The sequence below is a fragment of the Euprymna scolopes genome, chromosome 4, assembly GCF_053919585.1.
Source record: "Euprymna scolopes isolate OS-2025 chromosome 4, ASM5391958v1, whole genome shotgun sequence".
In the NCBI taxonomy this organism is placed as follows: Eukaryota; Metazoa; Mollusca; class Cephalopoda; order Sepiida; family Sepiolidae; genus Euprymna; species Euprymna scolopes.
In genome coordinates this window covers 91,219,062-91,236,452 of record NC_136485.1, presented here as the reverse complement: position 1 = coordinate 91,236,452, position 17,391 = coordinate 91,219,062, and positions in this window count along the sequence as shown.

Sequence of the window (17,391 nt, the reverse complement as noted above, 5' to 3'; positions counted from 1 at the left end):
ATGAAAATAGCCCTCTTTATTATACCAAAAACTGGTGTTTGTTGTTGCAATAAGCGCCTCATTCGAATATAATCTATATTTAAATATTAATTTACTTGTTCGTACGTCTAGTCTCACAAAAAATCATCATCTTAAACATAAATGAATGATGAAAGAATTACCTCCCTTATAGTTGCCCTGTATCAGTTAAAAATTATTAAAACTATTTCATCTCCAAACATTAAAAAGACATGGCTCTCTGTTTGCGCTTCAAATTGGTTATTTTACTATTTAATTTAAATAATAAGTAATTTTGAAGGAAGACTGTATTTTTTTATTATAGTTTCTTTTTGAAAATTAAAAAAAATGTGCAAGTTAATTGATATCTGTTCCCTTATAACTTATATAAAATAATATTAAAAAGCCAAAACAAAACAGTTTAGTGTATTGAATTTTCATTGAAAATGGTTTTTTTTAATCAATTCTTTTAGCTTTAAAAGGTTAAAAAATAATTTGCTAAAAATTGCCTTAAATTCATCGTTATTTGTTTTATTTTATTTTTGATTCATTTTATTTATAAAGTTTCAACTAGCGTGGAATTGCCACGGGTTCTTCTAGTTATTATTATTATTATTATTATTATTATTATTATTATTATTATTATTATTATTAACAGCAGCAGAAGCAGTAGCTTCAGCTGCAGTAGCAGCAGCAGCAGCATCACTACCATTAATATTAAACTGAAAAGTTTATTGGTTCTAAGATCAGCAATAAAACCCTTTTCTCAACAAGCACCCTCATAATTAACCCCTCTCTTAAGCAACCTTACAAGAAGGAGAGAAATATTTTCAATGTTATCACCATTTTACTCAAACCCAATTTCTATTTACTAGTTTAACCCTCTCCCCGACACACAGGAGACACAGTAATTACACCCTTCAGTGTCTTTTCTCTTTTTCTTTTTTGTTGCAACACATTCATTGTCTTTCAACGCAATCTTCTTGTTCTTAGTAGTCAATTATTCTTTTCTTAGAGAGTGGGTTAGGGTTGGAGTTAGTGTTAGAGTTCCTTCTTATCAAATTAATCTTGTTTAGGAGATTTCTTCTTTGTAAATTATTACTTTTTGAACGAGGGAATTCCGTCTTACTAAATTATTTCCTCTTTGGAAAGGGGGATTTCACCTTGATAAATTATGTTTTGTTGGGAGATTCCATTTTGTAGAGTGATTTCTTTTAGTTAAATTATTTAGCAAGCAATTTTTAGTAAATTTTCTTTTTTTGGTAAATCATGTCTATTGATGATGTTTTGTTTAAAGTTTTGTAATTTAAATTATTCATTTTTTCGTCGTGGAATTTCTTTTTGATATATATTCTTTTAGAGAAAGGGATTCTTTTTTGTTTAACTATGTTTTTATGGTACAAATTAATAATAGTTTTTAATGGTGAGATTTTGTGATATTCCGAATCTTTATTACTTTTTTTACCATATTGTCACCGCTTATCAAGGATAATGTTAATTAGTATCGTGATGTTCAATGATGGTGGAAATTAAATGAGTTAATTTATGTTAGAAGACGAATATTCAGGAACTTGTTTATGTTGGACTTGAAAACAGGCATTTTATAGTAAGCAGGAAAGCAGCTCCGCGGTATTGTATTGCGCAGATGAGCATTGCTCCTAGAGTTTTCGTTTAGTTTTAGGCATATGTAGAGAGTAAGGAAAAATTCCGATAGTGGTTGTAGCTTTCTAATATTAATCATTCTATTATTCTATTATAGTTAAGGGAAATAATATTTGCATTATTACCCGAACGATATATAGATATAAATATTATAATTACATGTTCACAGACAATAATGTTATGGGCGTGAATGAATATATATCTTAATCCTTGAATTTATATAATCGCATCTGAAATTCAAGCAAAATTAATATGAATTGATTTCATCATGGCAGCTTATTACATTTGGTTTTAACTGCAAGAGAAATGTATTTTCTTGACTTGTGATCCTGTCTTAATTGTATGACGAAAGGATTTCTACGTGCAGAAATTAAAAGAATGGTTCACGACTATCAAATACCCTACTTTTTTCTTTAGCTACAATAACTTTGCTTTTCTGGACTTTTCCTCCATTAAATTAATCCCTACATTATGCTATTATATTCCTTCATCGTCAACAGACACCCGAGACGTTACACAAAAAACCCTGCACAAGCTAAACAAAACCAGGACATATATTTATAAAACATGGATACATTAATTCTCCAGAAATAAACAGACATTACATCACTGTATTTTTTCGGAAGCATATATGTTATGGTAGCATTCGCTAAATAATTGCTTTTACATTAAAAATAAAAAACGTCAATTTTTATTCCTGTAAGGATTTGAATCAACTTTTTACTTATTTATTTCCTTTAAGGATTTGATTTATTAACACACAGGGATCACTTTTCAATTATAACGTTCTACTAAATTGAACACGTACTTTGTGACCATCACCGAAAAAAAATATTGTCGCAATATTTGTGAATATGAAATCATTAAAATTGGTCGGTTATTTCATAAGATGTAATTAGCCAATTTATTATGCTATTATAATCCTTCGTCATATACAGATACTCGAGACATTACACAAAAAACTTCTGCACAAAACAAACGAAACCAGGACATTTTTAAATCACAGATAAATAAATTCTTCATAAATAAACAGACATTTTTACATCACGGTATTTTTTAACCGCACATGTTACGTTCACTGGACAATTGCCTTCTACATTAAAAAACAGCAAACATCGTCGAAGTTTTATTCCTTTAATGATTTGATTTAATAACAAAATTCAAGGATCAGTTTACAATTATAACTTTTTTCTAAATTGACCACGTTTTTTGTGACCATCACCGAGAAAAATATTACGACAATATTTTTCTCGGTGATGGTCACAAAGTACGTGTTCACTTTAGTAGAACGTTATATTTGAAAACCGATGTAAACGGGAAAAGTCATTTCTTTTTCATATTTGAAAATTGATGTGAAGGGAAAATTCATAATTTTTTTTTTCAATTTTCATTTTTTTTTAAATCTGAATGTTAAGTTTATAATCGATGAGATTAACGCGAAAGAAATGTGAATTGTGGAATTTACAGGGGGTACCTCCGCCGAATCTCTTAATAAAAGAAAGTTGTATTATACCTTAACAATGCCCCCCCCCCAGGGACAGAGTTAGATGCCAGGGTCGTTTTTTAACGTGGGAAAAAGGAACAAAAATAACAGTTGTTCCAGTCGTGAAGTATTTATCAACTGAAAGAGAACAGAAAGTAAGGTTGTAGCATCTAAGGAAAAGATACTACACTTTAATCTTGGCCCGAAGAGAGAGTTATAGTAGCCTATATATCAAAGTTGTACCGAGCCTAAATTGGGTTTATTAAGCAAAAAAGGATTATTTTTCACTTTCGATATCATAAAACCTTTTTTTTTTAATATAAAACACATTTTTACAATCTAAGCCTGAATTAAGATAAATTATCATTTTCATTACTTTTCATTCACTTTGTATTTAACGTTCTTTGTCTGTCACCGGTAAAGTACAAATTGCCTACGGATATACTTATTTATTATATATTATGTTTTGTTTTGTTTTTTCTAGAGTTTTTTGTTTGGTTCTCTTTTTAGGAATCATTTTCCACACTTTTCAGACATTAACTTTTTAGGTACTTTTTTATCTTAGTACCAACTAAACTTTCATTTAAACTAACGACTTTTATGGGTTTTAGATTATGCTTAATAAGACAATCTATTTTAACTTTGGTGGAGACAAGTGATTGCGAGAAATAATGGCATGCATTATGCACTGTAATGCACTGTTCTGCGCATGCGCAATAAAAAAAAGTGTACTTGTTACCGCACAACACTGCCAGCCAGGCCATTTCTATGGTTTATAGTCTTTCCGGGTGGGTATGCTGACAACATATATCAAGATTGAACTTGAGCCACATATTTGAATAGTCCCTCTCCAACAAAATAGGGTGTCTATTAAAAAGCCATTCTTACCATGGCGAGATTGGTCGTGTCTATTCCATACGACGTTCTGAACTTCTTAACATGAGGAGCTTAGGAGTGTCTATTCCGAACCCCGTTCTAAACATTCGGACGTTGAGGATTGACCACCACCAGTAGTCAGTAGTTTAATTTTTAAGGGGGAGGGGTCATGCTTCCACCGGGTAACGCCGGTTAACGGGTTATTCTAGTCAATAATAATATGCATTTAAAAATAATTATTCGACTCAAAATGATGTGATTTCTACTCTGAAAAAGTTTCCGTTTCTTTAAAAGAAATCTTTATTATTATTATTATTATTATTATTATTATTATTATTATTATTATTATTATTATTATTATTATTAAGATGAGCTTCTTAACGTCTGTGCGCATATTTTTTCTCATGTTTCAATCACACAAAATACATATTAAATTATTATTTCTATTTAAGGAAAGAATTATGTTTTAATTTTTCTTATGAACTACAGTTTACAACTCATTAGTCAACTTATTAAGTCGTTACTAATTTTTGTATCTCATTAGGTTTATACTCTTTCATTCTCGGATATTTTTTACTCTTATTTTATGTGGAAATTTATTTGCGAATAAAGTTAAACACGTTGTACTATTTTATTGCAACAAATGGCATGAATGTACTAACAGAAACAAACAATACTATTGTATATGTTTCAGGAAAATATCAATTTTATGCATGAAGAACATTGCAAAGCATAGTAAAATGCGCAATATGCATATGAAAAAGCTAAACAACGTTAATAAACTATGCATTGTTTATTGTGCATTTCACTTTGTTCATTTTCGTAAAATGATAGAAATTTAGGTACTCCTGCAGTATTTTACCCACCGATTTCACGATCTTAGCCGAGCGTTGACGAACGCTTTCGGCGTTAACGCCGACGAAAGCCGAGAATTCGGAGCTACTACGGTGCAAGAAGAACGCTAAAAGTATGTGAATAGCAACAACATTACAAGGAAAAGATATTACACACACACAACAAAAATGGGTAAAATTAATACAAAAAATTTGGATAAAATAAATCACAAACACTTACCGTAAGTGTTTTTAAAGTAAAATAAATTTATTTTGTTGAATATTTTTTTTTTTTGGTTCATTTTGTTTTCCGATAGCTTTTTTTTTTTTTTTGGGGGGGGGGTAAGCAACAGTAATAAACACTTCAATGTTTTTTTTTGTTTGTTTTTAACAAAACGTTATTAAACAGTAACAACAATGTTTTTTTTTTTGTTTTTTTTTCAGTAATGTTTGTAGGGGGGGGGACAACAATTACTGTTTATCTTTAGTTCCGACTGGAAGATTTTCTACTGACTGTAGAGGCAAAGTAGGGAGCAAAGGGTTTTCAGAGGATGTGGAAAGAAGCTCCTTCCCAAACCAGGTAGCCTTCCGCGATTTGATATCGCTAAATTAAATAGCTGAAATGAAAGGCTGTGTATTTTTACTTTGAACAATAAAATAACTAAAATGAAACGCTATGTGTGTAATTTCAATGAAAATTATCCGTCTGCTGCGCGTTCGTTTGAAGCGCCCTGATTGGCTGATAGAGTATCGTACCGCTCGCCATGTTCCGGCGTTTTCCGACGGATGTCGATCAACGCTCGGCTAAGATCGTGAAATCGGTGGGTAAAATACTGCAGGAGTACCGAAATTTATGGCAATGAAATTATTCGCAAAAATAGAATTTAAAATTATTTATTTTATATTATAATGTGTACTTGAATTTAAGTATGAAAACGAACATTTTAGTTAGATTAAGTATGAAAACGAACATTTTTGTTTGTTTGATATTAGATAAACAACTTAATCGTTGAATTATGACGTGAGTTTCAATATCCAATTTAAGTAAACGATTATTTACTTGAAATTTATTTTAATAATAGAATTATCTAGTCAGATTAAAAATTTAATCAATAAAAACATTTTAAAATTTTCCTTTTTGCTAATAATGCAAACTGATACTAACCTTAAATGACTACCTAGTCAGAATCTAATCTAAATATTAATTTACTTGTCCAACGTCCGGCCAGTGTCACAAAAAATAACATTAGAATCGCAAACATTAATTAAAGAGAAACTAATAAACCCTTTTAGTTAATAATCACTAAAAGCCACTTCTAATTAATTATTAAAAAAATGTTTTGTTTTTCACCTACTTATTTTAATGTAACAAAGTTTGAACATTATTAAAATGTCCTGGAAAAGTCATTTCTGATTGATTATGAGAAAACTGTTTTGTTTTCAACTAATTTTATATTAGAAAGTTTTTACATTAAAACATCACATTTACGATTAATTATTTTTAAAAAGCCCTGGCAAAGTTGCTATAGATTAGATGTAAGAAAAATCGTCCGTTTTTCAGTACAAAAATGCCCTGGAAAGGTCACTTTTTTTAATTACAAAAATGCCCTGAGAAAATAACTTCTGATAAATTGTTAGGAAACATTTTTCATTTTTTTTGTCCAACTTATATATTTAATATTAAAATGTTTTAATTCTGATTAATTGTAAGAAAAAATACTTCGTTTTTAAATTACTATATTTAATGTTTCAAAATTTTTACATTACTAAAATTTCCTAATTACAAAAAAGTCAGGGAGCGTCACTTCTGATGAACTATAAGAAAAAATATTTGTTTTTCAACTACTTTATTTGATGTAACAAAGAGAAGAAGAGAGAAGGAGCAACGAATCCAACTTACATTAGTTCGGAACAAGAATGATTTCGGGTGGCTGAACAGCTTATGATGGAGTGGAAACCTTTAAGAACGTTATTCATCAGCATGTTACAGTTGTCCACATGGAAAACTTTGTCAATCTTTATGGTGACATGGCTCATGCCTAAACTATAAAAGCCTAGGTTGTTTTAAAATTTTTACAAATAATTAACAACAAAATGTATGCTTTATTATTAAAGATTCAATCACGTGATTAAACTTGATATTTTTATGTAGGTTTGTAGTCGCATGCTTAAAGATACTTGAAGAGACTGTTAGGTACAACAGAAGAAATTTTCTATGTGTACCTTATGGAGCTCTTGTGATGAGAAGAGCCACTGGAAAATATTCCAAAGAATAATGAATTGTATCCGAGAGCAATATTGTTTTAATAGAAAACATCTTTACAATATCGTCGCATTTTATATGTCTCTTATTAATGCTATAAAACTTTGTTACATTAAATAAAGTAAATTGTTGTATTTAATAAACATGACAAAAGCGTTGCATTTTCCTTTTTATTAATGTTTTTGTAATGTTGAAACTTTGTTACATTAAATAAAGAAAAACAAATGTTTCTTAAAATTAACCAAAAATAATTTTTCCATTGCATTTTTGTACTTAACATAAGTGACATTTTTATGATATTTTCATGACATTAAAACTTTGTTGCATTAAATAAAGTAGAACAATTTTTTTCTTACAATTAGTCAGAAATTACTTTTCCAATGCATATTTTGTAATTAATCATAAGTGGCATTTTCAGGATAAGTTTGTTATAGCCAGGCAGTGTCTGATCGGTGCAGATCACAGTACTAATAAGTTACTTATAGTCAGTAAGTGTCTGGTGAGTGCAGATCACAATACCGATAAGTTACTTATCACCAGTCAGTATTAGATCGATGCGGATCACAATAATAAGTTAGTTATCATTAGATCCCAACACTAATAAGTTAATTTACACCAGCCAGTGTCTGGTGGGTGCAAATCACAATAATAAGTTATTCATCACAAGCCAGTGTCTGGTAGGTGCAGATCACAATACTAATAAATTAATTATCGCCAACCACTGTCTTATTGGTGTAGATAACAAAACTATAAAGTTATTTATCGCCAGAAAGTATATAGTAGGCGAAGATCAAAATAATAAGTTAATTATTGCCAGCCAATATCATAATACTAACAAGTTATTTATTTCCATCCGGTGCCTGGTGGATGCAGATCAAGATACAAATAAGTTAGTTATCGCCAGCCACTGTTTGTTCAGAATAATAAGTTAATTATGGCTAGTCAATTCAATTTTATTTAAAAAAAAAATTTTGAATTTCAAAGAAAAGAGAGCTGCTACAATGCCACATGATCGTGATACAGCGAGATCAGGATAAGAACAATACATTGATGCTATTGTATCCGCAGAGATATCAGAATCTGAAAATCCAGAGCCTCATCATTTAGTTAAGTCTTTAATGATACATAGTCCAACCTCATTAAAATTGTTTTATTATGTGATAAGAATTTTATAACTGATGTGTTTTCAACTATCGTAGAATTTCCACGGATTCTGATAGTATTAATTAATCAGACACGATTTAATCACTGTCAAACGCAGAAATATAGGGTTAGTTAATTATATGTATATATATATATATATATATATATATATATTAAGGCAGCATTTTTTCATTCAGACAGACATTATTAAAACAGCCAAAAGCTTCTTTTTAGTGATAACTTTTTATATTCTTTCAATTTTTCACATTATCCTTTTGTATATACATCGAAGGTTTAGATGTGTGGTACGAGCAAATTTTCTTCTCGAAGTGTCCACAGTTTTTTTTATTTTTCGTGTAATCGTCTACGCATAATCAGGAATGTGTTGTGGGAAGGCTTTGTTGGGAATTGTGGTAATATTTATTTACATAGTAGTAGAGGTGCGAGCTAGGTCAATGGGACAGCTTGCTGTGCTAGGGTGTTAATATCATGAGGAATGAAAGAGCATACTGGACTTAGGGACAGGAACAGGAATGGTTTGGGTATGAGGAAGGGAGGAGTTATGCGAGGCATTCAAGTATATTAACAGTAGATTTTTAAAAGCCGACAAAACAAATATTTGTAGTATTAAATAAATCTGACTACCATGAAAAACTACAAACCATCCCCGACGCTCTCACAAATTAAAAAAAAATCAGCAACAATCCATGAACGCAATAAAAACGCAAATCATCAGACTCATCACTGCCAATAATGACAAAATCGGGAATCACCAACTTCCAGAAGTTATTGGTGACTATAAACCCAAATACATATACGGAACCGTCAAAATCCATAAACCCAACTTTCCTTTCCGACCTATCATTCCACAAATCATCACCTAATAAGTCCTACATTAGCCAATATCTGCTCAATAAAGATAGTGTAAAATCCACACAAGAACTCCAATAAATCCTTAAATATAAACACCTTGACAACAAAATAATCGCCTTTTTTATGCTGAAAGCTTATTTACAAACGTTCCCGTCCCAAAAAACTATTTATATATTCTTCGACAACGCATACGAAAATCCATCTCTCCCTCCCCCTAAAATTAATCACAGAATACTTTTAAAAAATGACTTCTAGTCTGCACCACCGGAATACACTTCTACGACCACAGAGGGAATATTTACACACAAATAGATAGAGTATTCATGGGTTCCGTCCTCGGACCCATCTTCAGCGAGTTCTACATGAGTGACCTCGAAAACCTGATACTTAACAACACCAATAAACCCTCTATTTATGTAAAACCGCAAAAACCAGACACAATTTGTAACAGTAACAATATACTTAAATGCTTCGCAAAACGTCTTCTTCCTTTCCCCACATCCAACCCGTTCCTGCCACGCGCTCTTTCCCCCAATAACCACATCACCACCACAAGCAGTCCCATTGAACTTTGTTCGCACCTCAACTACTATTTAAATGAATCTTACCATAATTCCCCGAATACCCCCCCCACACACACACACATTCCTTGTGATGCGTAGACGACTACACAAAAAGTAAAAACACACGGACACTTCGAGGGGAAAATGCTTAGATCAAACATTCATACCTTCGATTTATATACAATATATAATTTTGACATATAGTTTTTTTAAAACAAAGTCTCCTCATCAGCAAAAGTATTGAGTGGGTTTTTTTATATATGTAAAATTTGTTGATTGTAGCTTATAAATGTACGAATATTTCGTACATTTATAAGCTACAATCAACATCCAAATGAATGCTTTGACGATAATTACGGTTTTCAAATTGCGAACAATTAAAAGATACATCTGACTTACTTAAAAATTGTTAGTTTTTTATGGCGTCTTTTACATATATAAAAAAACACCCAATGCTTTTGCTGATGAGGAGACTTTGTTTAAAAAAACTACATGTCAAAATTATTGTCCGTGGCTTAATGTCTATCACAATAAAAACATCATTTCCGAAACGATCGTACAAATTATTGACTTTGTTGTTGTTCTTTCTTATGAAACAGATTTTTAATTCTAATTTGAATTTTAAATTATCAATCACATTACTATATATATATATATATATATATATATATATATATATATCATATATATATTAATAACTTGCTGTCTAGCTCTACATATGTATTGAGCACTGTTGAAGTAAATACTGAAAATTAACGCATAGAATTATATTTTCGTATATATATGTGATTTAATGTAGTATTCATATATATATATGTGTGTGTGTGTGTGTAATATAATAGTTGTCCAAGTTCCAAATATTAAGTTTTCTCAGTTAGTTATTTATTACTTTTTAAAAGATAACCGTTGCAACATTCTTTCGTGCGCGATTACCGAGTCTTAAAAATTATGTCTTTGCTGCACTTTTAGTAAATTACTCATCAGATGTTCGCCATAAAAACATAGAAAAAGCACTATTTTGAACAACTTACATGATTAAAAAGAAAATAATGTGTGTCGCTTGTATGAATCATGTATTCTCTAGAATCTATTTACAATTGGTGTATACAAACTGAGTAACGTTTCAAGTAAATGATTAATATATATATATATATATATATATATATATATATATATATATATGTATGTATGTATGTATATATATATATATTAATGTTTTTAGCCAATTTTTCGATATTTGTCGTTTGAAAGGTCGAACTTAAAAACGATACTGCTCTTGGTAAAATCCGTCGCCTCTGTCGAAAGTTTTAGGCAGACATGCAAACATACATACATACATGCATACATACATTTATATATTATTAACTAAAAATTTTCGACCAAAACCAATTAAAAAGCTTGCCCTATCTACGAATATCCTTTATGCCAAATTTCAAATGTTTAGACCAGAAATTGCCTGAGTGATTTGGTAGAGACTGCAGAGGTCATATTTTTTTTTATTTGACCCCTATTTTGACTCCTTAACATTTATTGTTTTGGGCTCAATTCCAGTTATTAAGTAAGGTCCATGTTAAAGGAGTCTTTGTCTAAAATTTCAAGTTTTTAGACCCAAAATTGGCGGAGGAGTTTGGTAGAGTTCTCAATGGTCAAATCGTTGAACTTTGACCCCTTAACAGACAAATTCCTGGCCGAAAACGGATTACAAAGATTTTCCCGAACTTCAGTACCCGGTATATAAAATTTCGAGTCTGTAGACTTAAAATTGACAGAGTTATTGCGTAGAGAAATGTACACAAACACACAGACACACAGACACGTTCACTTATATATATATATATATATATATATATATATATATATATATATATATATATATATTGTTTTTAAATATATATATATATATATATATATATATATATATATTGTTTTTAAATCCCCGAAACAGTGTTTCATGGTAAACAACTGATGATCCCTTAAAAAATATAAAAATTGGTATTATAGTAAATTTGAGAGTTGATGCAGTGATTGCAGGTGATTAAATGACTTACTGACTAGATGTTTTTTTTTAATGAATGATAAAAAATAATTTTTTGTGTGGTTTCAAATGTTAAAAACTTCAAAGACTATATATATATATATATATATATATATATATATATATATATATACATGGGCGTACGTTGGTGTGGTTTATGCGAGCACACGCACGCACATATATATACACATATATGTACATATATATGCTTGTATGTGTGTGCGCAGATATAAGTGCATGTCTATATGTTAAGAAGCGTACATCTTTATATGTGCATATGTATGCGAGTATGTGTATGCCCGGCCCGTGTATGAACATGAACATATGTATGTATTTACATATATATGTGTTCATATATATTCGTATATATAAGAGAAAAGAAATTAATACTGTAAATTAAAATTTACGATTAAATTTATTTTCCGACAGAATAATACTGAAAACAATTTTCAAAGTCTTTATTCCTGGAAGTTTCAAAGAATTCTGTTCTTGCTATTCTTCTCATCCGATGAGAGAAACAAATTAGGACGTTATAATTGTAGCTATTTTTTGGTTAAAGCATTAGATGAAACTACAATTTATGATAGTCATAAATTTCAAAATCTTCATGTCCGTTAGGAAACGTGTGAAGAAATGTGAAAAGAAGTCTAGGAAATATGGAAAAGAACAAAAACACACCTGGACTAAACATTCCTGCGTATTTAAAGCCTCTTTCAATGGTAATCCGAAAAGCGAAAAAGAGTTTGTTTAAAAAGAATCAAATAGTCAGAATTTAAAATTCAGTGGGTGATATAATCAAGTAGGAAAAAACTGAAAAAAATCGGCTCAAATTGATAAAAATGGTTTCTTTCTATCAGTATAACCGATAGATTGCAAGGTTGGGCTTCAGTTGAATATAAATATAGAAAAACCAATAGGTCATCTTCTCTCGTTGGTTAAGCAATATATGAGGCGTCATACTTTATATTTAAATTTAGGTCAGCCTAAAACATATTAGTACGTCTATTGGGATCGATGTTTGTAGAATGGAAGTTGACTAGACAGTAAGATTCAATGATTTTTGAAGGTGTTACTTGTTCTCAATGCTACCAATTAAAAGAGGAGGGGGTAAAATTTAAAATATTTTAACTGTGACAGTAACTTAGCTTATGGCTTATTATCTGGCTGTGAAATTATGATTACGATAAAGCAATAATAATGATGATAGAAATAATGATAAAATTAAAGATAATAATAATAATAATAATAATAATAATGATAATAATAATAATAATAAAATTATAGTAATAATAATAACGATTATAATAATGATGATATTAATAACAATAGAGATAATAAAGATAACAATAGAGATAATAATAATAATGATAATAAAATCATAATAAACAAATGATAATGAGAATATTAATAAGAAGATGAATAACAACGATAATAATTGTTATAATAATGATGATAATATTAATAATGATTACAGTGGTGGTAATTATTATATCAAGGTTATCTTATGGTAAGGGCTGTATGTTCAAGAATTAAGATTAAGTGAGATGCCTTAGATATTAGATGTTTTCTTGTAATGTCCAACTGTTATGCAGAGCCCAAAGTTATTAAAAAAACATGAAGCTTCTTGACAGTTTTATTATACTCCCTAGGTCTGGCACTTGTGGGGAGAAGGGAATAATCTCTATAGAGACCTCCTTAGGTTTGCTTAAAGAATATTTTAAGCTCCTTTCATAGGAAAAGATCTGCTTTCATTTGTGCCGAGTCTTTTTTTTTTACATTTTCACCCCAAACAAGGCACATCGCCACTTTGGTGTAGGGGGCTACTATCAGGGGCAACAGCTACTGGGGTACTATGTAGGGAGTTGGGAAGCAAGGTGTCGGTTCACACTACACTTGAACTTCTGCATGTCAGTACAGTTGGGAAAGCAGGGACCCAGAAGGGAATTCCAAAGACTAGCGGTTCTGGGGAAGAAACTACTGGAGTAGAAAGCTCTTTTACATCTAGGGATCTCTACTGTGTGGGAGTGGGATTTAGCTGCCTGTCGGGTTTGTTGAGCGTGTTTACGTCGTGGAGGCACAAGTGCTTGCAGTTCGTCAGAGCATTCACCATTAAAGTACTTGTAGAACAGACAGAGGGGCGTAATATCTCGTCGATGGGACAGAGGCTGAATATTAGACGACAGTTCAGGATCTATCAGGTTGGCGACTCTCTTTTGCACCTTGTCTAGGAGCGAGAGACTAGTAGCAGATGCATCAGCCCAAATATGACAACATACATGGGCGAATGGTGGCCTTGTAGAGGTGCAGGATACTTTCGGGTGTTAGTAGTTTTCTAGCACCGTAGAGAGAGCCTACCTTCCTCGCAGCGGTCCGGGCAATGCTTTCAATGTAATTGTTCCAACTCATGTTTCCTGTGAACGTTAGCCTGAAACTCTCTATAAATTATTAGGGGTTTCCTTATGTTTATTGGTATATATATATATATATATATATATATATATATATATATATATATATATATATATATATACCTCTTACTCCACCGTAAAACTGTTTATCAAATTAGAAGACAGTTTTCAAATTGTAAATCTAATAAATGTATTTTTAGAAACTTTTTCCGTGTCTCTAAGGATGACAGTGTAAGAATGTGAGAGAAAAATGTTCTTTGTCAACAAAAAACAAATATTCAACAAATTAAATATGAATATATTACGTATATGTATTTGATTCTAAGAGTGGTAACCAATATTTGCCATATTTGACTTGCGAAACAGAATATGATGTCTACCGTCTATTAGAAATAACGAAGAGACCGCTTATTATATTTATATAAGATTATTCTTATCTTTATATAGGATTTCTTATTGGAAATATTTGTTATTTCATATTATTTCAATGTTAAATATAAATATTGCAAGTAAAGAGCGTAAATATTTCTGGCTACACAATGTAGTTGATGCGTTAAAAACGTTTTAATGATATAACAACATATTTTCTATATTTTGCGCGGATAATTATCGTTTCATGTTTTAGCATCTGCTGAAATACATTATATCAGTTTTGAAAGACAAAACGCAGCCAAAAACAATTTGATTGACGTTGTTTAGAAAAAAAAAACTGAATTAAAATCTGATCAACATTATCACATATTTTTCTTTGATTTGATCGGAAATGAAATTCGCCTGAAGAATTTTTCATTCGTGTCAATAATAAAAAAGAGAATTTTAAATGTCAACCAGTTTTCCTCATCTGTTTCTCTATATATCTATTTATTTACCTATTTCCTTTCCTCTTGACGTGTCTCTCACTTTGTAGTATATACAAGCCAATAAGTTTGAAAATGAAACAATTTCTTTTTAATGACTGTATTTAATTAATTATTTTAGTTCAGAGTATGGAAATTTGTTCTGGCAATTACGAAAGATAATGTCTCTTAAGAAGCTTCGATTCTCGTTTTTGCAAAGTCGCGCTCTTTTTAAGCTATACCATATGATAGTTCTTAATACCGGAGGATACAGGGAAAGAATTCCCTGTCGTATTTCCTTGGATGGTTCGAGGCTTATTTGTATACACTTTGTCTTTTAGATATTCCCACAGCCAAAAGTCTGGTTTTGTCATATCAGGTGAACGCGGAGGCTACTTTAAATCGGAATTTCGAGAGATTTTTCAATCCTGAATCGTAAGTTAACAGCTATATTATGACTCTAGGTATATGTCCAGTTGTTTCATCTTGTTGCCACTAATACCCTGTCATGTTTACTTACTGAGGTTGAACAAAATTCACCAGCATATCTATATATCTCTCAGCAGTAATAGTCACAGTTTTTCATTCGTATATTTTAATAATAAGGGCCTAATAACCATTTCTGAGCTCACTCCACACCATATTGTTACTTTAACTGGAGAATTGGACTCGCGTAAATTTTGGGTGCCCCGGAATCTGGTATTCTACTTATTGAAATGCTGGTGCAAATGGAAATGAGCGTCATCTCCCACCATTAACTTATGAATAAACTTATTATCATTTCTTGCAGTTTCTTGAAGCCTGACCGCGTAATTTACTCGTTTCAAAAAATCTTGTAGTTGTAAAGATTTCACTAATTGAATCTTGTAAGGATACATGTGCAAGTCTCTTTAAGTGCGTTGTAATGAACTCCGTGAGATAGCAAGATCTTGAGAACGCCTTAGAGTAAATGTGGTTTGGGTCTCTTCAATGCTACGCCTTACATCATTAGTATTTTCAGGTGTACGTATCGAGCGACCTCGTCTACATTTAGACCTATCACTTATTAAGCCCTGGTTTTAAAACGCGTCATTAAGTTCATTATTGCAGATCTACCAAGGGGATGTCGAACATTAACATGGCGCATACAACATCTTTGCGTTTCAACGATTGATTGTCCATTTTCAAAGTAAAATTCAATTATTTGCACGAGTTGGTCTGTTGTAAACTTAGTTATACCAAAATTTTCAAAGATTATATTTTATGATTCTAAAAAGAGAAATTAAAATATATTAATGGAAAAAAGTTATTTAATCAAACATATGGTATGTGACTCATGGGTCACCATATATATATATATATATATATATATATATATATATATATATATATATATATATATGCTCCCTTAGATTGAGCATTTGGGAAGTGATATACAAATTTTCATTAGCATATATAGCGATGCTCTTTGTGTAAAAAACATTGAGCTTAGATACTTTGGACAATGTCTAAAACATTATTAATTCAGTGCCCGCTTAGCAGAAGCCGTATATCGCAACGGTTTGGAGCTCCGACTGTCATGTGCGATCGAGTTTCGATCCTGACTTGAGATAATTGCTTGTCAAGCCGCACTGATGAGCTTTGAAACAGCTAAACAGTACTGTATGTGGATGACTATATATATATATATATATATATATATATATATATATACATACATATATATATGGTATGTGACATATAGGCCACCATATATAGAGAGAGAGGGGGATAGAGAGAGATAGAGAGAAAGAGAGAGATAGAATAATAAAGAGAAGAGAGAAGGAGATAATAGTAAAAATCATTTTTTAAAGTTGAAATAAATCCGATCTAACACAATACATTTGTGTAACCAGAAAGTCACAAATTAAGTTTTATGAGAATCAGTTTCAGTAAACCCAAAATAAATGAGCAAAACAGTATGAAACACGTCCAGGTCATATTTTTATTTTGGCCCGCGAAACTGTAAAGTGTTATCAATATGGCCACTCGTCGAAAACTCTTGAGACCCTTTACTAAATCTATAAATTTGCATGTCATGATGTCACCAGCTCAAATTTTGAGATCATTGTTTAATATCATGCAAACTTTTTATTTTGAAATGAAGTCGAAAAATAGTTTGTGCAATTTTTTTATATGTTTAATAACGATGTAAGTAGAGGGAGAAACAAACTCTGGAAGTATCGTTAATTTATACTTGCAGTAGGGCCCTGGGTTTTATTTTCACTGATCACTTAAATAATTTCTCTTCTAGAGAGGAGAAAGATAAAATTGGTTTAACGAGTGCTCTGGAGGTCTCCTTATTTAGAAAAATGTTCAATATCCTAGATAGAGCCATAATTCAAAGGGCTAAATATCCTAGATAGAGCAGGTAGTATTCTCAAAGTAAATTATTTCACAC